Raw genomic sequence first — 25462 nt, forward strand, 5'->3', positions numbered from 1 at the left:
TTTTTTGAATTGGACTCGCTGGCTATCACAAATGATGAAAAAGAGAGGGCAGAAGATGGAACCTTGAGGAACGCCACTGGTATCATTAAATATGTTGAACAAATGACCACGGAGTGAACAAGCTACAGCAAGTAGTTAAAAGTCAAAGTACCACTAAGTGTGGCGAAATTATTCTCTGCATTTGACCCATCACCCTTGATCACCCCATGGGAGGTGAGGAGAGCAGTGAGCAGCAGCGGTGGCCGCGCCCGGGAATCATTTTTGGTGATTTTACCCCCAATTCCAACCCTTGATGCTGAGTGCCAAGAAGGGAGGTAATGGGTCCCATTTTTATAGTCTTTGGTATGACTCGGCTGGGGTTTGAACTCACAAACTACCAATCTCAGGGCGGATACTCTAACCACTAGGCCACTGCGTCGTTTGGCAGTTACATGTAACCGCCAAAAAGGAGAGGACTTAAAGGGATGCCTTGAGGAACGCCTGAGTTATGTCAATCACAAGTTTGGACCTCAGTGTTGTAGGTTAAAATGTCTGTGCAAGGGTAAGCCGGTGGGTTCGCAGTTCCAAGTTCCTCTATACAACAGCAGAAATATTGTTTTTAGGAATTGTCCGCAAGAATCTTTATCTGGAAATGAACTCGTGGGCCAGTATGTTGACATTAACGGGGCTACTAAATTTAAACCACATATATTGTATCGAACTTCACATTTATTTCAGTTTTTTATCATTTATTTTTTGATGACTTGCCATAAGATGCTTAGAACTAGCGGCGCGTCGTGGAAGACGCAGAAGGTTGTTGGGATTATTAGGATGCAGACGAACGAGGTAGCAGCTCTCAGTAAAAAAAAAATAGTATTTATTGATAAAATGAGAGCTATGACCAAAACAAAACAAAATGCAAAACACTTACAGGGAATGTGGAGCAGAAGGCGTCCACAAAGTACGAGTGTACTTGCACTTCGCATCACAAGGGATTGGCTATAGTCACCAGAGAATAAAGAATCGATAACATCATGATTGGTAGAAAAAAGGCTCGACTTGAGTAGTCAGCAACACCAACAAAACAGGAAGAGCTGCCAAATAAAAAGCACAGGAAAGGAACTAACACAAAACATCGGACAACACTAACAAAGCCCAACTCCACAAGGTCAGAACCGGACTAAACCTTGTGATGGAGTGCTCAAGAACCGTATAGCTCCGAAACTCCTGACATTCGTCCAATGTCATCCATCCATCCATCCATCCATTTTTCTACCGCTTCTCCCTCTTGGGTTGGCAGATAGACAACACTCACACGCTAGGGACCATTTAGTGTAGCCAATCCCCAGGTGTGTGTCTTTGGAAGCCGGAGTCAGTCACGGGGAGAACATGCAAAGTCCACACAGAAAGACCCCAAGCCCGAGGTAATAGCGTGCAGTAAAAAAAAAAAAAAGTATTTATTAATAAAACAAACAAAAGGCGAGAGCAATGGGGAAGTGCTGTGACCAAAACAAAACTAAATGCAAAACTCTTACAGGGAATGTGGAGCAGAAGGCGTCCACAAAGTACGAGTGTACTTGCACTTCGCATCACAAGGGATTGGCTATAGTCACCAGAGAATAAAGAATCGATAACATCATCATTGGTAGAAAAAAGGCTCGACTTGAGTAGTCAGCAACACCAACAAAACCGGAAGAGCCGCCAAAATAAAAAGCACAGGACAGGAGCTAACACAACAGCAGATGGCGTCCACAAAGTGTGGGTGTATGGGTGTGACAACACCGACACACTTGGGACCATTTAGTGCTTCCCCTTTGGAAGCCGGAAAGTCCACACAGAAAGACCCCAAGCCTGGGGATTGAACTCAGGACCTTCTCATTATGAGGCACACACACAAACCCCTGTTCAGCCGTGCTGCCCGCCCACATTGGAGTTCAGCCAGAGCTAATCCAGTCATCTTTCTAGTTGTTTGATCAAAAACTGATAATAAAAAAACCAACCCTTATCCACGGAACAATAAGCACCGCACCCACAATCAAATTCGCCGCCCTCTAAATCCCGCCGGGGTTTCACCACCCCGTCCCTAAGGGTCGCCTAAAGAGACCTAATTCGATTTGAGATCCGAGATTAGATTCCTACTGTATCTGATTGCAGTTTGCCGGCCGCAGCACATGATGAATGTCGCCCGGACGCTAATTTCCGCCATGGCTTATAAAAGCCTCCGCCTCCGCCGATCAATTCATCGCCGCGCTGTATGAATATGCGGGTATCGATCCTGGGAACTTCCAGATGGAGACGAAGGGGCCGTTAGTTGATTACGGCGCCGCGGTCCAGGTTTGTAAGCAGGATTGATGGGGCAGCTTGTATCGATGTTCACAGCTGAATGCGGGCGCCGGTATTGTTGTCAAGCTACTTAATAGTAGGTCAGATATCACAGACGACCCGGGCTGCCGGCGCACGGCGACCACGCCATTTGACCGTCTTCCTGACACGTGCTCCCCCTGACGGGCGCACGGCGACCACGCCATTTGACCGTCTTCCTGACACATGCTCCCTCTGACGGGCGCACGGCGACCACGCCATTTGAGCGTGTTCCTGACACGTGCACCGCGGCGTGCCGTCCCACTTCCAGGCCTGGCTTTTGTTGCTGCGAGCCGCCAAGTCCACGGCGACAGCAATTAACCCAACCTCCCCCGCTACTTCGCTCACGGGGAATGGTCGGAATTTGACAGCAGGTGATGGCGCCTATTTTTTTTTTTTACGTTCCGTCCTGGAAAATTAGGTCTACTATAGTCACTCTTGTTGATGTTTTATTTATTTATTTTTTTAACGTTACGCCAATCATATTCGGTCTACGAGTTAGTTTTGTTAATGTCTTTCTTTTTTTTTACGTTCCCTTTTGGCAAATTCGGTCTACGAGTCACTCGTGTTGTTTTCATTTTTTGAAAACAATTATTTAACGTTCCACCAGGTAAATTAGGTCTACGAGTCACTCTTGTTGATGTTTTATATTTATTTTTTACGTTACGCCAATCATATTCGGTCTACGAGTTAGTTTTGTTAATGTCTTTGGGGTTTTTTATGTTCCGTCCGGGAAAATTAGGTCTACTATAGTCATTCTTGTTGATGTATTATTTTTTTTTTAACGTTACGCCAATCAAATTCGTTCTACGAGTCACTCGTGTTGTTTTTATTTTTTGAAAACAATTATTTAACGTTCTACCAGGCTAATTAGGTCTACGAGTCCCTCTTGTTGTTTTTTTGTTTTTACGTTACGCCAATCATATTCGGTCTACGAGTTAGTTTTAATGTCTTTGGGGTTTTTTACGTTCCGTCCCTGAAAATTCGGTCTATGAGTCACTCGTGTTGATGTTTTTTTTTTATTTTTTATTTAAAAACAGTTATCTAACATTCCACCAGGCAAATTAGGTCTACGAGTCACTCTTGTTGTTTTTTTGTACGTTACGACAATCATATTCGGTCTACGAGTTAGTTTTATTAATGTCTTTGGGGTTTTCTACGTTCTGTCCGGGAAAATTAGGTCTACTATAGTCACTCTGGTTGATGTATTTTATTTTTTTAACGTTACGCCAATCAAATTCGGTCTACGAGTTAGATTTTTCAATGTCTTTTAATTTTTTTACGTTTTGGCAAATTCGGTCTACGAGTCACTCGTGTTTTTATTTTTTATTTTTTGAAAACAATTATTTAACGTTCCACCAGGTAAATTAGGTCTACAAGTCACTCTTGTTGATGTTTTATTTTTATTTTTTACGTTACGCCAATCATATTCGGTCTACAAGTTAATTTTGTTAATGTCTTTGGGGTTTTTTATGTTCCGTCCGGGAAAATTAGGTCTACTATAGTCACTCTTGTTGATGTATTTTTTTTTTTTAACGTTACGCCAATCAAATTCGTTCTACGAGTCACTCGTGTTGTTTTTATTTTTTGAAAACAATTGTTTAACGTTCCACCAGGCTAATTAGGTCTACGAGTCCCTCTTGTTGTTTTTTTGTTTTTGTTTTTACGTTACGCCAATCATATTCGGTCTACGAGTTAGTTTTAATGTCTTTGGGGTTTTTTACGTTCCGTCCCGGAAAATTCGGTCCATGCGTCACTCTTGTTGATGTTTTTTTTTTAATTTTTTTATTTAAAAACAGTTATCTAACATTCCACCAGACAAATTAGGTCTACAAGTCACTCTTGTTGTTTTTTTTTACGTTACGCCAATCATATTCGCTCTACGAGTTAGTTTTGTTAATGTCTTTGGGGTTTTTTACGTTCAGTCCGGGAAAATTAGGTCTATGAGTCACTCTTGTTCATGTATTTTTTTTTTTTTTTAACGTTACGCCAATCAAATTCGGTCTACAAGTTCGTTTTTTCAATGTCTTTTTATTTTTTTACATTTTGGCAAATTCGGTCTACGAGTCACTCGTGTTGTTTTTATTTTTTATTTTTTGAAAACAATTATTTAACGTTCCACCAGGGAAATTAGGTCCATGAGTCACTCTTGTTGTTTTTTTTTATGTTACGCCAATCATATTCGGTCTACGAGTTAGTTTTGTTAATGTCTTTGGGGTTTTTTACGTTCCGTCCGGGAAAATTAGAGTCACTCTTGTTGATGTTTTTTTTCTTTTTATTATTTTTTTACGTTCTGTTGCCTGGGCAAAATCGGACTTCGAGTCACTCAGGTTGATGGTTTTTTTTTTGTTTTTGTTTAGTTTTTTGCATTTTTTTTAAGTAGCGTCTGGGCAAATTGGCTCTATGAGTTACTCTTGTTGATTTTTTTTATTTTTATTTTTTATATTTACGTTCCGTTGTCCGGGCAAATTCGGTTTATGAGTCATTCTGGTTGATGATTTTTTTTTTTGTTTTGTTTAATTTTTTTGTGTTTTTTTTCATACCGTTTGGGCAAATTGGCTCTACGAGTTACTTTTGTTGATGTTTTTATTTTATTTTTTTACATTCCGTTGTCCGGGCAAATTCGGTCTTCGAAACACTCTAGTTGATGGTTTTTTTTGTTTTTGTTTAGGTTTTCGCATTTTTTTAACATACCGTTTGGGCAAATTGGCGCTACGAGTTACTTTTGTTGATGTTTTTTTAATGTATTTTTTTTCCGTTCCGTTTGGGCAAATTGACTCTACGAGTTACTTTTGTTGACGTTGTTTTATTTTTATTTTTTTTTACATTCCGTTGTCCGGGCAAATTCGGTCTTTGAGACACTCTAGTTGATGTTTTTTTTGTTTTTGTTTTTGCGTTTTTTTACATACTGTTTGGGCAAATTGGCGCTACGAGTTACATTTGTTGATGGTTTTTTTTTTAGGTTTTTTTTACGTTCTGTTTGGGCAAATTGGCGCTACGAGTTACTTTTGTTAATGTTTTTTTCATAATTTTTTTTTTTTTTACGTTCCGTTTGGGCAAATTGGCTCTACGAGTTACTTTTGTTGATATTCTTTTTTTACATTCCATTGTCCGGGCAAATTCGGTCTTCGAGACACTCTAGTTGATGTTTTTTTTGTTTTTGTATAGGTTTTTGCGGTTTGTTTACATACCGTTTGCACAAATTAACGCTACAAGTTACTTTTGTTGTTTTTTTGTTTTTTTACGTTCCGTTTGGGCAAATTGGCGCTACGAGTTACTTTTGTTGTTTTTTTTTTGTTTGTTTTTTTTTACGTTCCGTTGGCCAAATTGGCTCTACGAATTACTCTTGTTGATGTTTTTTTATTTTTACGTTCTGTTGTCCGGGCAAATTCGGTCCACGGATCATTTTGGTTGATGTTTCTTTTGTTTTGTTTTGTTTAGTATTTTGCGTTTTTTTTTTTACATTCCGTATAGGAAAAATCGGTCTACCAGTTATTCATGTTGTTGATTTTTATTTGTATTTTTTTTTACGTTGCGTTGTCCGGGCAAAGTCGGTTCGATGTTTTTTTTTTTGTTTGTTTGTTTTTTTAAGTTTTTTTGTGTCTTTTTTTACGTTCCGTCTGGGAAAATTGGCTCTACGAGTCTCTTGTTGATTTTTTTTATTTTTTTTATATCCATGTTCCGTTGTACGGGCAAATTCGGTCTTCGAGTCACTCTTGGTGCTGTATTTTTTTTTTCTTCTTCTTCCCATTTCTGGCAATAATCTGCCCTTCACCTGCCTTTCTTCCTCCTCCCGACGCCTACAAGATGCAAATCTGCGCTCTGCCCTTGAGCATAATTTAAAGGCCTAATCACCCAGTCTGTCCCCTTTGGATGGCAACGAAAGGAGGGACGCGGGGGTGGGGTGTACGGTTTGTCGGCCGGCGTCTCATTTGCACCCTTACACAAAGAAGCTCATTAGGTTTATCTTTAAGGCCTCACTGGACTGTGTAAATAAGACGCCATTGGCTGCATCAATCACCTCCCAGGACGGGAGAAAGAGCGCCACCTGAAATATGTTCCATTTCATAAAGCGCTGAAAAGGAGGCGGGCGCGACGTCTTTGTGAAGTTATTGCGGCGCTCGGCGAAGAGACAGTATTTACAATGGAAGCCATCCTTCTTTTTATTTCAAGGCGGGCTATCGGCAGTCAGTCCCCGCCGGATAGTACATACAGGCCCGTGACATATAGGCCTGTAGCCCCCCCACCCCCGGCCGTGCGATGACACTAAAGATATACCGTGTGAATGACAGCGGCGCTCCTGTTTGCTCGCCAACCTTCCCCAGACAAAACACAGCATTATTCTATTATCTACACGGACGCCACCGCTTCCGTCCTCGCCGCGGCGCTCCGTCCACCCCGGCCTTCATGTTTAAGGCAGCATTACGCGTGGCCTCCTGGAATTTGCCGCGGCGCTCTCCCGCAGTAACTCCATTTCGCGGCGGAGTCTCTCGAGAGCGCGGCGAAATGTCAAGCGTCGAGGCTTGAAAGGGAGACGAGGAGCGGTGGGTGGGGGGGTGGGGGTGTTGAGGGACGGGGGAGAGGGAAATGTGCTGGAAATAAACACTTATGGGCATTTTATGCTCAAGCGGTCAGGAGCTTGATGGGGAGCATAGGTAGATACACATGTCATTATCCTACACTGTGCACTGCACTCCGGGTTGGGGATGTGGGCTCGCTGTGGATGGCAGACGAGGCACAATGAGGGTGCAGGACTCGGCCGTAACCAGCAGAGGCGCTGTTGTAGAAGTCCCAACTCCTTTGAAATGGTCTCAGGGAAGGTTTTTTGTCGGGAATAAATCAGGGGTAGGGAACCTGTGGCTCTTGATGACTGCATCTGGCTCTCGGATAAATCTTAGCTGACATTGCTTAACACGATAAGTAATGAGTAATCCCGCTGATAATCAGTGTTAAAAATAACGTCCAACGTATAAAACATTCTAATGCATTTTAATCCAGCCATCCGTTTTTCTACCGCACCTGTTCAAGATGTCGCGTTAATGGTAAAAAGTATTTTGTTTATTATGGGTTAGCTTCAGAATAACAACGTTGTTCGAAAGAATAATAGACTTGTTATTAGAGATGTCCGATAAAAGCTTTTTTGCAGTTATTCCGATATTGTCCAACTCTTAATTACCGATACCGATATCAACCAATACCGATTTATACAGTTGTGGAATGAACACATTATTATGCCTAATTTTGTTGTGATGCCCCGCTGGATGCATTAAACAATGTAACAAGGTTTTCCAAAATAAATCAACTCAAGTTAAGGAAAAAAAATGCCAACATGGCACTGCCATATTTATTATTGAAGTCACAAAGTGCATTATTTTTTTTTAACATGCCTCAAAACAGCAACTTGGAATTGTGTTACGGTGCGGATGTTCTCCAGAAATGTGTTTTTGTCATTCTTGTTTGGTGTGGGTTCACAGTGTGGCGCATATTTGTAACACTGTTAAAGTTGTGTATACGGCCACCCTCAGTGTGACCTGTATGACTGTTGACCAAGTATGCATTGCATTCACTTGTGTGTGCGTGAAAAGCCATAGATGATATGTGACCAGGCCAGCACGCAAAGGCAGTGCCTCTAAGGTTTATTGGCGCTCTGTACTTCCCTCTACGTCCGTGTAAAGTCATACATTTTACTTTTTGAAACCAATACTGATCATTTTGAAACCAATACCGATAATTTCCCATATTACATTTTAAAGCATTAATCGGCCGATAATATCGGCAGTCCAATATTATCGGACATCCCTACTTGTTATACTCTAAAAATGTTGGTCTTACATAAAAATGCACGCATTTAGTGGTATTCAGTGTTCAAAAAATTATTATATGGCTCTCACAGAAATTGATTTTAAAATATTTAGCTTTTTATGGCTCTCTAAACCAAAAAGGTTCCCGACCCCTGGAATAAATGATTAAAAAAAACACTTAATTCAACGGTTTAAAAGAGGAGAAAACAAGAAAAAAAATAAAATTTTGAAACACAGTTTATCTTCAATTTCGACTCTTTAAAATTCAAAATTCAACCGAAAAAAAGAAGAGGAAAATCTAGCTAATCCGAATCTTTTTGAAAAAATTAAAAAAAGGATTTATGGAACGTCATCAGTAATTTTTCCTGATTTAAAATTAATTTTAGAATTTTGATGACATGTTTTAAATAGGTTAAAATCCAATCTGCACTTTGTTAGAATATATAACAAATTGGACCAAGATATATTTCTAACAAAGACAAATCATTTCTTCTAGATTTTCCAGAACAAACATTTTAAAAAGTAATTCAAAAGACTATCATTTAAGATTTAAATTTGATTCTAAAGATTTTCTAGATTTGCCAAAATAATTTTTTTGAATCCTTTTTTTGTCTTTTTTTTTTTCTTCTTCTTTGTCATGAAAAAGGGAATTTTTTGTGGTTGGTGCACTATTTGTAAGTGTATATTGTGTTTTTATGTTGATTTAATAAATAAAAAAAAAATATATATATATATTAGGGGTGGGCAAATTAATACGTTATGAGTTAACTCATCAATCTATTAAGGCCGACAATTATTTTATCGCACATTTGCTTATGTTGTTTACATGCTTTTATTTTGTTAACGCCTTTTCTTAAGAAGATGGCGTCGCCCGGCGTGGAGGGGCTCTTGGTAAAGATGGAACATTTGGCAAAAATACCGGACAATTCTGCAAATTTCATGGCTGGCTTACAGCGTGGTCACTCCGGGATCACTTACGACCGCCAGACAATTCTGGATGTGGATAGATCGGGCCGTTTTGGACTGAATGAGGCGTGCTTGCTAGACCGGCTAGCTGGCAAGGGAATACTTTGCCGGCTACATCTGTGAAGCAGCGGAGTATATGTGTTGTCTGTCTATTTATGAATAATGCAGACCAGGAGTGTTGGCTGACTTCTTAACGTTTGCTTTCAGAGCGTGCATATCACAACGTACAACGTACAAGATGCCGTCATGGCGACACAACCTATACCGGGCTACCGCGCATGCTCGTCACTCCTGTTGCATGCTGGGTAGGGTAGTTCTTTTTTTCCCTGGCTCATAACATCACAATATAGTACCATGTATATGATGCCTTCAGTTTATCAAAGCACCAAGCAAACAATCGGAAAATTCCCATCATATCAATTCCTAGATATGGTCATAATTATTTTAAGTGCACTACGCAGAATAAACACAACATTATTAATATTGCTAGTAAGGATAATTTGATCCAAAATTCCCTAAAACAGCCCACTACCTATAATATAGGTTTTTTAAACATAAGATCCCTGATAAAAAAAATGTTTCTGCTGTTACCTCAGAAATTGCCTGTTCAGATGTTATGATTGTGGCTCAGAGATTTGTATGTAGATTATATTTATTTCCCATAACAAACAGGATAACTTAAATACCCTGGCAGTGGCAATAAGCTTAAATGGTTGTATTTACATTTTTGGAGTTGATTTTCATAAAATATGCTATTTAACTGCTACTGTTTAACAAGGACTGATTTAAATTGTGTTTGCACAACAAATGTTTTGGCGCTTTTGTTCATGTGGGAGAATATTCCAATAAAGGTGCACTACACACTACTTTTGAATTCATTATTGGGCTTTGCGTATACAATGCAGTTAATTGCGGCTTCACGGTGGCAGAGGGGTTAGTGAGTCTGCCTCACAATACGAAGTTCCTGCAGTCCTGGGTTCAAATCCAGGCTCGGGATCTTTCTGTGTGGAGTTTGCATGTTCTCCCCGTGAATGCGTGGGTTCCCTCCGGGTACTCCGGCTTCCTCCCACTTCCAAAGACATGCACCTGGGGATAGGTTGATTGGCAACACTAAATTGGCCCTAGTGTGTGAATGTGAGTGTGAATGTTGTCTGTCTCTCTGTGTTGGCCCTGCGATGAGGTGGCGACTTGTCCAGGGTGTTCCCTGCCTTCCGCCCGGTTGTAGCTGAGATAGGCGCCAGTGCCCCCCGCGACCCCGAAAGGGAATAAGCGGTAGAAAATGGATGGATGCAGTTAATTGCGATTAATCAGAGAAATAGTGCGATTAACTTTGATTAAAATTTGTAATCGTTGCCCAGCCCTAATATATATATATATATATATATATATATATATATATATATATATATATATATATATATATATATATATATATATATACATATATATATATATATTTTTTTTTTATACAAAATTCTTCTGTGGCCCGGTACCAATCGGGCCACGGCGCGGCCCGGTTGTTGGGGACCACTGCTTTACATGACTCGTGTTTGGAAAATAAGTATAAATAGAAAAATCTGGAAGATGCAGGACAGTTGTTTCATGATTTCGCATGACTTTTTTTTTTTTTTTCCAGTGTTTGGAATCACTTCCTGTCCTGGTGCTCTTGTTTTCAAGCACTTTTACTTTCTGTTTTTTGGCCTGCCAGCACACCTGTTCCTCATTGGTAATTAGTTCTATTTAGTCCCACCTGGCTGCCTCGTGTTGTGTTTAAACAATGCCTTTCCTGTGCTTCCTGTGCACTCCCAGCTGCACTAGTCGTTGTTTTTAGTACACCAAATATACTTTTACTCGCAGTCCGTCTGCCGGGACCAGTTGTTTGTCGACATTAATGTCATTCTAACATTTCCTAACTCGCTGTCACCTTTTGAGCCGCTTTTTACACAGCAGTTGTTTGTGTTTGTGAGTGAATGACAGGAAGAAAAGCTCTGACGGAAGTTGTTTGGAGACACCTGCTGGTTTGGAAAGTGAAGTCTAGAACAACCTGCCTTTTTCTGACTTGATTCCAAAGAGAAAATAACAATACCGGACAGTGGTAACTCAGTTTTTGTTGGTAATCCTGTTCTGGAAGGTCAGGCGAAAACCAAATCATGCAAAATCAGAAGCAATTGTCCATTAGAAATCATGTAAATCCAATGAATCTGTTCCAAACCACAAATATATTTTTACTTTTTTGTTTTTATTTCGTATATTTATATTGCTTTTTTTATATTCCGTAAAAATGGCTGATCCGTTGGCGGTCCTGTCTTGTCTCTCTGTAATCTATGTCTGCCGAAATTGTACTTTTCAGTTCTTATGTGTCTTGTGCATGTTGAGAATTGATTTCGATACCGGTAATTTGAAATCGCATAAAGGAAAGAAGATTAAGAGCTATTCAGTAGGATTAACGGTTCAAGCTTACATCACACTCAAATTTTTACTGCATACCTTTGGTAAGTGCCGGAGTGAGAAGAGGTTTTAAAATAGTTATCGCATGCTTACTTTTACCGCATGCCTTTGGTAATCACGCTGGAGTGAGAAGAGGTTTTAAATTAATTAGCGCCCCGGCGGCAATTCAAGGAAATACAGTATTTTATCTTTGTGAAAACATTGGACACTGTGACACTATTGTTCTTTTTCTTTTTATAAATGTTTAATGATGATGTCAATGAGGGATTTTTAATCACTGCCATGCTGAAATTATAACTATTATTAATACTGTTGTTGATAACATTAATTTTTGTTTCACTACTTTTGGTTTGTTCTGTGTGGTGTTTGTGTCTCCTCTCAATTGCTCTGTTTATTGCAGTTCTGAGTGTTGCTGGGTTTGATTGATTGATTGATTGATTGATTGATTGATACTTTTATTATTAGATTGCACAGTACAGTACATATTCCGTACAATTGACCACTAAATGGTAACACCCGAATACGTTTTTCAACTTGTTTAAGTCGGGGTCCACGTTAATCAATTCATGGTCAGGTTTGGTTTTGGAATTGAGTTTGAGTTTGAGTTTATTTGGAACATGCAAGCATACAACAAGATACATCACAATTTCCAGTTTCTCTTTTCAACATGTTGGAAAAGGAGTAGGAAGAAGCAGAGCTTATTTAATCCTACCCCTTTTCTTTACATAACACTTGCTAAAACTTTAGTTCACTTCCTGTTCCCAATGTATTCACAATGTTTACTCCTTAAGTAATAAGTAATCACGATAAAAATAAATAAACAAATAAATAATTGGTGAAGCAAGTTTTATTCCATACGATGAGATAAGTAAGATTATTTTGAGAATGAATGGGTGAGTAAAATCAGAATGTTTATCATAGTTCTTCTTTTTTGTACTTTGTAAACACTTCCAGTTTGAAGAGTTTCTTGAAGTGGATCATATTAGTACATTGTTTGATTGCTTTGCTTAATCCATTCCATCATTTAATTCCACATGCTGATATACTGAAGGTCTTAAGTGTTGTACGTGCATACAAATGTTTTAAAAATCATTTTTCTCTAAGATTATATTTCTCTTCTTTTGTTGAGAAGAATTGTTGTATATTCTTGGGAAGCAGGTTATAGTTTGCTTTGTGTATAATCTTAGCTGTTTGCAATTCCACTATGTCGTGGAATTTCAGTATCTTTGATTCAATAAATAAAGGGTTTGTATGTTCTCTATACCCAACATTATGTATTATTCTAACTGATCTTTTTTGTAACACTGTTAGTGAATGAAGTGTACGTTTGTAATTATTTCCCCATATTTCTACACAGTAACTCAGATATGTAAGACAAGTGAGCAGTAGAGAATATGAAGTGATTTTTGGTCTAGAACAGGGGTGCCCATTACGTCGATCGCGAGCTACCAGTCGACCGCGGGGGGTGTCAGTCGATCTCGAGCCAGGTTTTTAAAAAAAATAGACCTAAAAATGAGTGATCATCAATCTTCACCAAGACGTCACTTAAATGACATTCACGGTACCGGAGGGTCTTGTGAGATGACGCTGGCTGCTGCAAGATCATTATTATGAAAATATGACCGAGAGGAAGGCGAGAAACACTTTTTATTTCAACAGACTCTTGCGCCGTACCTTCCGTCAAAACTCTAAAGGCCGACTGCACATTTCCTATCTTGACAATAAAAGCCCTGCTTCATGCTGCCTGCGCTAACTAAATACAGAGTCTCGTAAAACTGGCGTGCACAAGCGATCCCTCAGAAAGCTGGCGTGCACATCACTTGTGCACGCCAGCTTTCCGAGACTCTTATTTTGTTAGCGCAGGTAGCATGAAGCAGGGCTTTTATTGTGAAGATAGGAAATGTGCAGTCGGCCTTTAGAGTTTTGACGGAAGGGACGGCGCGAAAGTCTGTTGAAATAAAAAGTGTTTCTGGCCTTCCTCTCTGTCATTTTTTCATAATAATGAACTGGCAGCAGCCAGCGTCATCTCACAAGACCCTCGGGTGCCGTGAATGTCAATCAAGCAAGCTACGGAATTTGCCGCCAATGTTTTTCTTGTAAAGTGTATGGAAGCTGGATGAATTAGATGCCAAAAACCAACCACTTTCATGTGGTATTGTACAGAAAAGACAACTTTTTTTCTCCTCCATTTGAAAATGTGGGCGTTATTATCATTACTGTCTGATTCCAATCAATGCAAGTCATCAGAATCAGGTAATACACCAACTTGTATTCTTGTCTTCGTGAAAGAAAGACATCTATATGTGTTACACATGCTTGTATTATCATTAAACACATTTAACTTGTTTACAAAAATGTCTCTTTCATAAATAAATAAATATAAATGATATATATAAATGAGGTAGATCCCCTCCAGTTGGTCAATTGAAAAGTAGCTCGCCTGCAGAAAAAGTGTGGGCACCCCTGCTCTAGAACATACTTGGCTTTATGAATTGGCTTTATTGGATTGCATTGTTATGGTATTTTTGTGTATTGTTTTGTCGGATTGATTAAAAGAAAAAGAGAGAATCGATTTTGAATCGCACTACGTGAGAATCGTGTTTCAAATTCGAATTGTTTTTTTCCCACACCCCTAATGGCCATAAATCAGATGCACCGTTTCATAAGCCGCAGTGTACTAAGCGTGGGGGGGGGGGAAGCAGCGGCTTGTATTCTGCAGTCTACAGTAATTCAGGTGAGCCTCTTTTAGCGCGATGCGTGGGAATAAGAGGTGGCCATTCAGGCGGCTGCAGACAGTCCGCCAGCGTGGGATCAATGGTCACTTCACAACTCATTTCCTTTTACGCCTCCCCAACCCGCCTCAACGGCCGCAGGATCTATAAGTGCACAACCCATAACGTGCGCATCATCTCGTGTTGTGCAAAGGCCGGTTAATATAGGACTTTTTTTTTTGTATGTGATGCAACCCCCCCCCCCCCCCCCCCTCCCCCCTAACCCCCCAAGTGGCTTAGAGTCATTTGATAGGCCACGGCCTCGCTATCCATTTAACAGAGCTTAAAAAAATAAAAAAAACTCACATATGCATATGGCGGCCTGTCTTAAGCTGACAAGCAAAAGACAGGATTTTGCTAGAAGGCAGCTTTGGAGTGTTGTGAATTTAACAAGCATGTCTAGTATTACAGTTCTCCCCCCCGCGCTTTAGCCATGAATAGTAACAAATCAGCCTCCGAAACGCAGTTTGTTGTGTGAAGCCGCCCTTTGTACTTTGAGATCTCAAACTGGTCGCAGGAAGTGAATGACGTCACTGTCCTCCAGAATCTCCAGGTATTTCTTCTTCTTCTGCCTTCGCTTGTTAACACTTTCTGCTCCTCAGATTACTTTCATCCCTGACCCACTTCTTGAATAGATAAAGAGCTCCGTGCCATCTCCCGAGCTGCTTGGAGTTGTAATACGAGCGCGCTGCTGAGGGAGATGCTCTTTTCTTTATGCATTGCTTCCAAACACTCGTGTGTGTGTGTGTGTGTGTGTGTGTGTGTGTGTGTGTGTGTGTGTGTGTGTGTTCTTGTATTTCTACCCTTCTTGAGACATCAACAAGGAAAAGTTCTGTCCATATGAGGACCAGTGAACAAGTCAGGACCGAAGTCAAGGTCCCAATACGGAAAACCATTGCCTCTAAAAGAGTGTCTCATTTGCACCCCTGGTGGTGAAATCTAGTTTTTTAAATCGACTGTGTGTTGGTTTTAAAAGTGCTCTCCCTCTGGGCAACATACGAAATAACAAGTGTGTGTAAGAAATTGACTCCATTTGGCCAAAATGAATAACAAAAGTAAAATAAATATGTATATAGGGACATACTTGAATAAAAAAAAAAAAAAGTTTTTTATAAATTTACTAAAATCTGTCACGCCCACGGGATCATGTCTTGTTTTGGTCATGTTATGTTTTGTTTTTTGGACACTCAGTTCCTGTTTTGCACTTCCTGGTTTGTGTTGCTACCATGACAACTCATTAATGTTCACCTGGCCCTCATGTCATGCCCCTGTCCTCAGCCCTCACACCTGTTTGTAATGATCATAGTTATTATTTAAACCACAGTTACCTGGTAGTCAGTCTGGCAACTTCACGCCTTGCTATACTGTTCATTTTGTCCACGCCACGTAAGTTTTGTTATTTATGTCACAGTGCAAGTGTTTTTGTTTCATGTTTGTAGTTTGTAGCTTTTTTGCTAGTCTTTTGTTTTTCATTATTCAAGTTTCGTCTCTGCCCTTGTGTGCAGCTCCCTCCATCAGTGTGTGAATGGGTGAATGTGGAAGTAGTGTCAAAGCGCTTTGAGTACCTTGAAGGTAGAAAAGCGCTACCCATTTATCATTTATTTATAACTTATTATTATAATATTGCCAAAATGTTTAAGTTTTCTTATAAAATTGTGACTTTTGTCAAGTAAAATTTTGACTCTTCTCATAAAGTTGCCAAAAGTTTAAGCTTTTCTTGTAAAATTGCGACTACGATTGAGTAAAATTCCAATTTGTATCATAATATTGCACAAATGTTCAGTTTATCTGGTAATATTTTGACTTACGTTGAGTAAAATTACGACTTATGATACTGCCAACATTTTAAGTCTTTTCTTGTGAAACTGACCTTTTTCCTGTGAAATTCCAACTCATTTTTCACAACAAGCTTTTTTATATTTGCAAAGTATGTTTATATTGTTAATGTTGTAAGTATAAATCTTTATATATCTAGAAAGGCTGGTCTTAAAGAGGTATTTTTCAGAGGTCTCAATAAGGTAAGAAATACAAGTGTGTGTTTGTGTGCGTGTGTGTGCATATGGAGCAGCTGAAGCTCCTCTTCACAGCCTCTCATACCAATGCAGTAAATAAGCGCCACGCCACGGGGAGTTCGAGGCTACCAAACAGACTGACGTGTTACTCAGCGTCGGCTCTCCTCACTGGCATCTGCGTCTTCTTCGACTTTATCTCCGAACTCACAGCACGGAGCACTTTCTCGGCAACAACACAGAGGGAATTGCTTTTCAATAATATGGCCGCCATTTTTGTATAACGCTGTGCTCCAACAGAGCCTGATGACCTTAACTTACCCTAACTTTGTTCTGTGGTGGAGCTTGTGACTCGAAGCACTTGCATCTCCAATTAGTTGGTGGGACAGCACAATTTGAACACGGAACATGCCTTTTTAAAAACAAACAAAAAAAACACTTTAAGATAGTAAATATTGTACAAATCCCAAAAACAATGAAGTTGGCACGTTGTGTAAATGGTAAATAAAAACAGAATACAATGATTTGCAAATCCTTTCCAACTTATATTCAATTGAATAGACTGCAAAGACGTAGTGCAAATTAAAACTCTACTATGCAAAGCGAAAGCCATTTATCAACAACACCCAGAAACGCCGCAGGCTTTGCTGGGCCCGAGCTCATCTGAGATGGACCGATGCAAAGTTGAAAAGTGTTCTGTGGTCTAACGAGTCCACATTTCAAATTATATTTGGAAACTGTGTACGTCGTGTCCTACGGAACAAAGAAGAAAAGAACCAGCCGGACTGTTCTCGGCGCAAAGTTCATAAGCCAGCATCTGTGATTGTATGGGGGTGTATTAGTGCCCAAGGCATGGGTAACTTACAGATCTGTGAAGGCACCATTAATGCTGAAAGGTACATACAGGTTATGGAGCAACATATGTTGTCATCCAAGCAAAGTTATCATGGACGCCCCTGCTTATTTCAGCAAGACAATGCCAAACCACGAGTTACAACAGCTAGTACTAGACTGGCCTGCCTGGAGTCCAGACCTGTCTCCTATTGAAAGTGTGTGGCGCAATATGAAGCGTATAATTCCACAACTGAGATCCTGGGAAATGGGAAAGAATTCCACCTCATTTTAATGCAGGGTCTCAGACACGGCAATTGCGGCCCGCGAGACGCCGTCTTAATATGAAAGTTTAATGTTAGCGCGGCCTGCCAGTTTTATATGAATGGCGCTTGACAGCGTTGTGTTATTTGGCTCTAAAATGGCCCTTTCAACGTTCTGGGTTGCCTACCCCTGCGTTAGTGGAAAAGCGGCAAGTGAGTAAAATCGACAAGAGACGTTGCCATGGAGACGAGGCTTTTCTTCACACCGCGACACCTGTCCGTCAGTAATAACAGTCCCCGATAACCTGGACCTATTCAAACCGTTATTTACTTCTTTTTATTGTTTAATTTGCATTTCCTCACACGATGAACACTACATATATTTCTATATGACGCCGGATAACACTCCGGGAACTGTCACCTTTTTTGCGCTCCCTATCCAGGTACTTTCCCTGCTATTATCCGCCAACCGCCGTGTTGCTGTAGGGAGGAAAAGCGGAACGACACACATTGCGGAAACATTATTCTCCGTGCCTGGGCTAAATACAAATATATTCCACAACCCCAAAGACGTCTTTTTCCGAGCCTGCAGTGAAGAGAAAGGTTAGCGATGAGCAAAGACAATTCCAGGAAAAGTGGAAGATGCAATATTTCTTTGTTGAGCACAGGGGCACCCCAACGTGTCTTATTTGCACAAAGTTGCGGCGCACAAAGGATACAATTTGATACGTCATTATACAACTAGACATGCTGAGGAGTATGCAAAACATTTTTTTTTTAGGAAATATTTGCTTGCGGCCCAGCCTCACCCAGACTCTGCATCCCGGTAAAGTGAGTCTGAGACCCCTGGTTTAATGCAGGAGTGTCAAACTCAAACACAGAGTGGACCAAAATGTAAAACTGAACAAAGCCGCGGGCCACGGTTGAACAAATGAACCTTTTAATAGGGACCCAAACAATGTTTGCATTAAATATTGAACAAGCAAGGCTTATATAACTTTAGTGACATGCAAAATCCAGTTTCAGATAATGATAATAATAATAATTATAATTAAAAAAATATCAATGGCCCTGTGATGAGGTGGCGACTTGTCCAGGGTGTACCCCGCCTTCCGCCCGATTGTAGCTCAGATAGGCGCCAGCACCCCCCGCGACCCCAAAAGGGAATAAGCGGTAGAAAATGGATGGAATGGATCAATGGCATATCAAATAAAATTTTAAGAAAAATATAATGCCTTTTTTTCTATTTGCAATCTTCTGAGGTAAATATCAATTTTTTCCACAGGCTAATAATAAATTTGAAAACAAAATAACAATAATGAATGAACCAAACATTCAAGCCTTGAAGTAGCGAGAGAAAATGCATGAATAAAACGTTAATTATTGGTCAGTTTGTTGGAAGTTTCCCGGAAGAGTTAGTGCTGCAAGAGGTTCTGGGTATTTGTTCTGTTGTTACGGTGCGGATGTTCACCCGAAATTTGTCATTCTTGTTTGGTATGGGTTCACAGTGTGGCGCATATTTGTAACAGTGCTAAAGTTGTTTATACGGCCACCCTCAGTGTGACCTGTATGGCTGTTGACCAAGTATGCTTTGCATTCACTTGTGTGTGTGTGTGTGTGTAAAAGCCACTAATATTATGTGACACACTGTTAGTATGGAGGAAAAGCAGACGTGACGACAGGTTGTAGAGAACGCTAAAGGCAGTGCCTTAAATGCACGCCCCCAATATAGTTGTCCAGGTGGAAATCGATAGAAATTCGGGAGAATGGTTGCCCCGGGAGATTTTGGGGAGGGGCAATTATGGCAGCCCATCAGCGTTCTTGTTCTGTAACCCTGTACTCTGTTTGTCTAATCTTGAACAGGTTTGTGCTGAAGACAAAGTTTCGTTGTACTTGTTGCAATGACAATAAAGACTGAACTTCGGGAGTCTACCAGGAAAATTAGTAGGGTTGGCAAGTATGAGTATTATAAACTGAGTACCAATATCGATTCCCAGCCACCAGGTATTGGTACTGTATCGGTTTCATTGTGAACAGTACCTGCAGCCCCTGGAACCAAGTCATTAAAATCAACAATATGGAATCAGCAAATTGTCATAATTACAAAGGATGTGCAAATAAACAACACTAAACACCTCGGCCGTGTTGCCGTGTTGACGTTCACAACTCCGGGAATTGAGTCGCGACCGTGATTTGCGCGTGTTTAATGAGGAAGTGTTGTCTCGCTGTTGTGTGAAAAGTATATGCGGCGAGGACTGCTGAGGTCGGCACCACGAACAGTAGATAAAGATGGCGGATGATGCCCCGTTCATGATGCAGCTCAGGGCCGGGAGGTTGCCTACAGCCACATCTGCAATGTTTGGCTTGTTAAGGAACCCCCGTGGTTACATGCCACTCCCATATGTTCACATTCCTCACCAAGTACACTTATTTGACCGCTCGCCAGAACGTAGCTGCTTCCGTCCATCCATTTGTTACCGCTTATTCCCTTTGGGGTGGCGGTGGGCGCTGGTGCCTATCTCAGCTACAATCGGGCGGAAGGCGGGGTACATCCCCGGACAAGTCGCCCCCTCATCACAGAGCCAACATAGATAGACAACATTCACACACTGGGGACCATTTAGTGTTGCCAATCAACCTATCCCCAGGTGCATGTCTTTGGAGGTGGGAGGGGCCTATCCCCAGGTGCATGTCTTTGGAGGTGGGAGGGGCCTATCCTCAGGTGCATGTCTTTGGAGGTGGGAGGGGCCTATCCCCAGGTGCATGTCTTTGGAGGTGGGAGGGGCCTATCCCCAGGTGCATGTCTTTGGAGGCGGGAGGGGCCTATCCTCAGGTGCATGTCTTTGGAGGTGGGAGGGGCCTATCCCCAGGTGCATGTCTTTGGAGGTGGGAGGGGGCCTATCCCCAGGTGCATGTCTTTGGAGGTGGGAGGGGCCTATCCCCAGGTGCATGTCTTTGGAGGTGGGAGGGGCCTATCCCCAGGTGCATGTCTTTGGAGGTGGGAGGAAGGAACCCACGCAGTCAGAAAAAGATGCCGTGCCCGGGATTGAACCCAGGACTACTCAGGACCTTCGTATTGTGAGGCAGACGCACTAACCCCTGTTCCACCGTGCTGCCTAGATAAAATTGCCGGATGATGCCCCGTTCATGACGCAGCTCAGGGCCGGGAGGTTGCCTACAGCCACATTGGCAATGTTTTCAGAGCCAGGGCTTGAAAAAGAACCCCCGGTGGTTACAGTTATTTATTATTTCTTCGGTCACTGGTCAACAAAATAAACAGTTTTACATAAACAAACAGATGTACATTCATAAATGTTTATTTTTTTTAAAGAAGAATAAATGTTGCAGACCGAAAGGGTTTAGGCTGAAGTTGAACACTTATTGCGTCTAACCCTATAAACCAAGTCAAGTACAAGATGAGCTTCCAAAAAATATCCAATTTTCTTTTCACAACATATTATAAAAACACATTGTAGACAACATAAATACTGTTCAATTATATACACAGTAAAGACGTGAAATATATTTGTACACGTGTTAAACCTTTGCACCAATTACTTAGGATATACAAACAATTAAACTTCCATTATATTTATATCCCACATTTAGCTTTTAATTAACATTGATCATAATATTAAAGGGCTACTGAAACATTGTTTACAATCATGGCCACCAGCAGCAAGAGCGATTCGGATCGAGAAAGCGACGATTTCCCCTTTAATTTGAGCGAGGATGAAAGATTTGTGGATGAGGAAAGTTGGAGTGAAGCACAAAAAAGAAACGAAAAAAAAAAAAGAAAAGGCGACGGCTCCAGGCGGAGAGTTTCAGATGTAATTAGACACATATACTAGGATTACGTGGGAGAGTGGCCGTGCGCAACCCGAGGGTCCCTTGTTCAATCCCCACCTAGTACCAACCTCGTCACGTCCGTTGTGTCCTGAGCAAGACACTTCTCTTCACCCTTGCTCCTGATGGGTGCTGGTTAACGCCTTGCATGGCAGCTCCCTCCATCAGTGTGTGAATGTGTGTGTGAATGGGTAAATGTGGAAGTAGTGTCAAAGCGCTTTGAGTACCTTGAAGGTACGAAAGCGCTATATAAGTACAACCCATTTATCATTTATTTATTTATTTTAGTGAGATTGTAAAGTCATACCTGAGAGTCGGATGGCTGCGGTGAACGCCAGTGTCTCTGAAAGAAGCCGAGGAGCCAAGAACACAGCTGCCTTTTTGAGCTGCAGGAAGAGGTCCCGTAATTATTAAATCAACATAAAAACACAATATACACTTAGAATTAGTGCACCAACCACAAAAACGTCCCTTTTTTCATGACAAAGAAAAAACAATAAAAAAACAAGAAATTGATCTTCCCCCACCGGGCCGCGGGACAAATTATTAAGCGTTGACCGGTCCGCGGATACAAAAAGGTTGGGGACCACTGGCGTAATCCGCTCAAGTCTCCGGTAAGAGCCGACTTAATATCACAATTTTCCCATCCAAAAACTTGCTGGTTTACGTAGAGAAACATGTTCGCTTGACCGCTCTGTGTTAAAGCTTCACAACAAACAAAGAAACACCGGCTGTGTTTCGGGGCTAAAGGCAGCTGCAATCCACCTACAGCTTTCTTCTTTGACGTCTCCATTATTAATCGAACAAATTGCAAAAGATTCAGCAACACAGATGTCCAAAATACTGTGTAATTGCGCGATGAAAAGAGACAACTTTTAGCTGTAAGTGGTGCTGGGCTAATATGTCCCCTCCAACCAATGACGTCACAAACACGCATCATCATTCTGGACGTTTTCAACAGGAAACTCCGCGGGAAATTTAAAATTGGAATTTAGTAAACTAAAGCGGCCGTATTGGCATGTGTTGCAATGTTAATATTTCATCATTGATATATAAACTATTAGACTGCGTGGTCGCTAGTAGTGGCTTTCAGTAGGTCTTTAACTACTGTGTTGATTCAAAAGTGATATATTTTTCCAAGACATTGGTCTTAAAGTTTTTTTCCTCATCAAGTACGCTTATTTGCAACATAGCTGCCTCCACCGCGATAAAAGCCAGCGTATGCAGACGCGGCCTTTTGTCAAACGGCACTTCAAGCTTGACTAGACACTAAGCTGATACCGCGTCCCGCGCATGCATTTTTATCAGAGGTTTACATGATAAATATACATCAGATCTGCCATGCGTGGCATTGCTCCAGCCGTGCCGTTTTTGTTTGGACTTCATCAGGCAAGCCAGCGCCGTGGTCTTCATTTGCACGTTTTCTCCTCCCGCCCCAAACATTTCGCCTCGGCAACGTCTTACTTCCTAATAACGACCGTAATTGTTCTGTCCGCAGCTACGGAACAACCACGCTTTTTGGCACATCCATCAAAGCCAGGCGCAAAATCAGAAAGGCTCCCTTTTTTTCACTCTGTGTGCAACCAAGTGCCGCCTTTTTCTTGTTAGGAGAAATTACAGCCACTAAGTTGAGTTCCTCCAGCATGAAATTGAAAAAGAAGCGTTTCTCGCACATTTACATTCTTGATTCGATGAAAGGTGTGGATTAGCCCTTTTTTGGAAAAGGAACAATAGAGTTCTCATTCTTGCTCAGTTTACGGCAGTGACGTGCTGTCAGGGGAGGCAAGTGAGGCAGTGCCTCACCTGCCACCAGGTGGTTTAACCATGAGATTGTTACACCTCGCTGCATGGCATCGTGGTGTTGGTTCCTTCCCTCAAATTACTTGGACACAGCGTGAAGGTAAGAAAGGATGATTTATTAATACTAACAAAACAGACTAAGAACAGAAAAACTTGCACAAAGGCACTAAAGACAAAACAAACAGAACTAGCATGGGAGCTAAAAGGAACTAAAGGCGCTAGCATGTAAGCTAAAGAAGCAAACAGAGGAATAGCGTGGAAGCTAATGAATACGAAAAGTATTTTACCACAATCGGGAATAGCGACGTCACCTGTTGCATCGCACAGCAAACTAAACTGCAAAGGGCAGGCTTAAATAAAGGAGATAATCACAGAGCAGGTGCGCGTGAAAAACAAGATGCAGGTGACACTAATACGTAACTATGGCAACGGAAACAAACTGGAAGTGCCACCAGGAACTAAGGAAGACAAATACTAAACAGGATGTGATACAAAGACGGAACAAAAAACAGAATATGACATGATCCAAATAGCAGATCATGACAGAGATGTTCCAAAACGAAGTAATAAAATAAAATGTTTTAATATTTATCTTTTGGTTAATGCTTTCTATTTTATTTTGGTGTGGTTCCTGTATATTTTAATGATTCCCATGGTCAAAATCGCGGAAATTCCTTGTTTCCTGATCAAAACAATGCAGCAGATGAGAATCTGATATTTCAAGCCTTGCATAAATATCTTTGCCAACATCCATCCATCCATTTTCTAGCGCTTATTCCCTTTTGGGGTCGCTGGCGCCTATCTCAGCTACAATCGGGTGGAAGGCGGGGTACACCCTGGACAAGTTGTTTAGTTGTACTGTGCAGGTTTGAAATAAATATTTCAATTCAATTCAAAAAGTGAGGCAGACACAGGCGGTGCCTCCATGGCTACATACAGTGTGTATTGGGCGTGCTTGTTGCCACGTGGAAAAGGCAGGTCTTGAGGCAGCAAGTACCTCTGCCTCAAGGTAGGGGGCAATATATTGTCAACATGCAGTTCTATACCTCAGCAGTACACTGACTCGCCACACTGGGAGAAGTGGGGGCGCTCAAGCTAGCATACACAGGTCTCTCAAGCATTTTTTTCTTTTCTTTTTTTTTTAACTGTATTTATAAAAAACATGGCATTATGATTAGAATAAGCAAGTGTTTGTGGGTGTTTTTTGTCAGATGCAAAAACATTGTTGAATTTCTTGGAATGAAATTGAATTAAATGAATGTTTCTGCCAATATGGAGGATTATATACTGTATCTAAGATGAAATACTTCTCTAAACTGGACTTTAAGACAAAATGTACAAAACGTCGCGGTATGATGACGTGTGCGATTGACGTCTCTGGTTGTATTGGACATTATTCTCCAGCCCGATCCAAGCTATAAGTCGTCTCTTTTCATCGCATAATTACACAGTATTCTGGACGAGTGTGTTGCTGAATCTTTTGCAATTTGTTCAATTAATAATGGAGACGTCATAGAAGAAAGATGGAGGTGGGAAGCTTTTAGCCTTTGGCCACACAAACACATGGTGTTTCCTTGTTGAAATTCCCGGAGGTGAAGCTTTACTATGGAACAGAGCGGTCAAGCGAACATGGATCACGACTACATGTCAACCGGCAGTTTTCGGTGAGAAAATTGTGGTAATGAGTCCGCTCTTACCGGAGATCAGCGGCGCTTCTGTCTTGCTGCAGCTTCGTGACTTCCCTCAGAGACACTGGCGGTCACTACACCCGTGGCCACACCCATCTGACTTTCAGGTACGAGTACGGCCGTATAATCTCCCTAAAACACTAGCAACACGATAGGCAGATAAGGGATTTTCCAGAATTATCCTAGTAAATGTGTCTAAAAACATCTGAATCGCTCCCACTGCAATCGCCTTTTTTTTTTTTACTTTATTTATTTTATTTTTTTCTAGTCCTTCACTCTAAATTTCCTCATCCCTGAATTTTTCATCCTCGCTCAAATTAATGGGGAAATTATCGGTTTCTCGGTCCGAATAGCTCTAGCTGCTGCTGGCCATGATTGTAAACAATGTGAGGATGTGAAGTGAATTGTGAATTATATTTATATGGCGCTTTTTCTCTAGTTACTCAAAGCGCTTTACATAGTGAAACCAAATATCTAAGTTACATTTAAACCAGTGTGGGTGGCACTGGGAGCAGGTGGGTAAAGTGTCTTGCCCAAGGACACAACGGCAGTGACTAGGATTGCGGAAGCGGGAATCGAACCTGCAACCCTCAAGTTGCTGGCACGGCCACTCTACCAACCGAGCTAAACCGAGTCACGCGCACATCGTCTGCTACTTCCGGTACAGGCAAGGCTTTTTTATTAGCGACCAAAAGTTGT

General features: G+C 41.2%; 1 protein-coding gene and 1 long non-coding RNA gene across 2 annotated transcripts in view; one reads left to right on the top strand and one right to left on the bottom strand.

Moving 5' to 3' along the window:
• Window positions 1–25462, top strand: part of LOC133561239 (forkhead box protein P2-like) — a 289077-nt gene that overhangs the window by 123449 nt on the left and 140166 nt on the right.
• Window positions 20828–25462, bottom strand: part of LOC133559947 (uncharacterized) — a 12725-nt gene continuing 8090 nt past the window's right edge. The window contains exon 5 of the long non-coding RNA XR_009808353.1: window positions 20828–21661. This is a non-coding gene — a long non-coding RNA (uncharacterized LOC133559947). The remainder of the gene's footprint in view (window positions 21662–25462) is intronic.

The sequence above is a fragment of the Nerophis ophidion genome, linkage group LG10 (assembly GCF_033978795.1).
Source record: "Nerophis ophidion isolate RoL-2023_Sa linkage group LG10, RoL_Noph_v1.0, whole genome shotgun sequence".
NCBI lineage: Eukaryota > Metazoa > Chordata > Actinopteri > Syngnathiformes > Syngnathidae > Nerophis > Nerophis ophidion.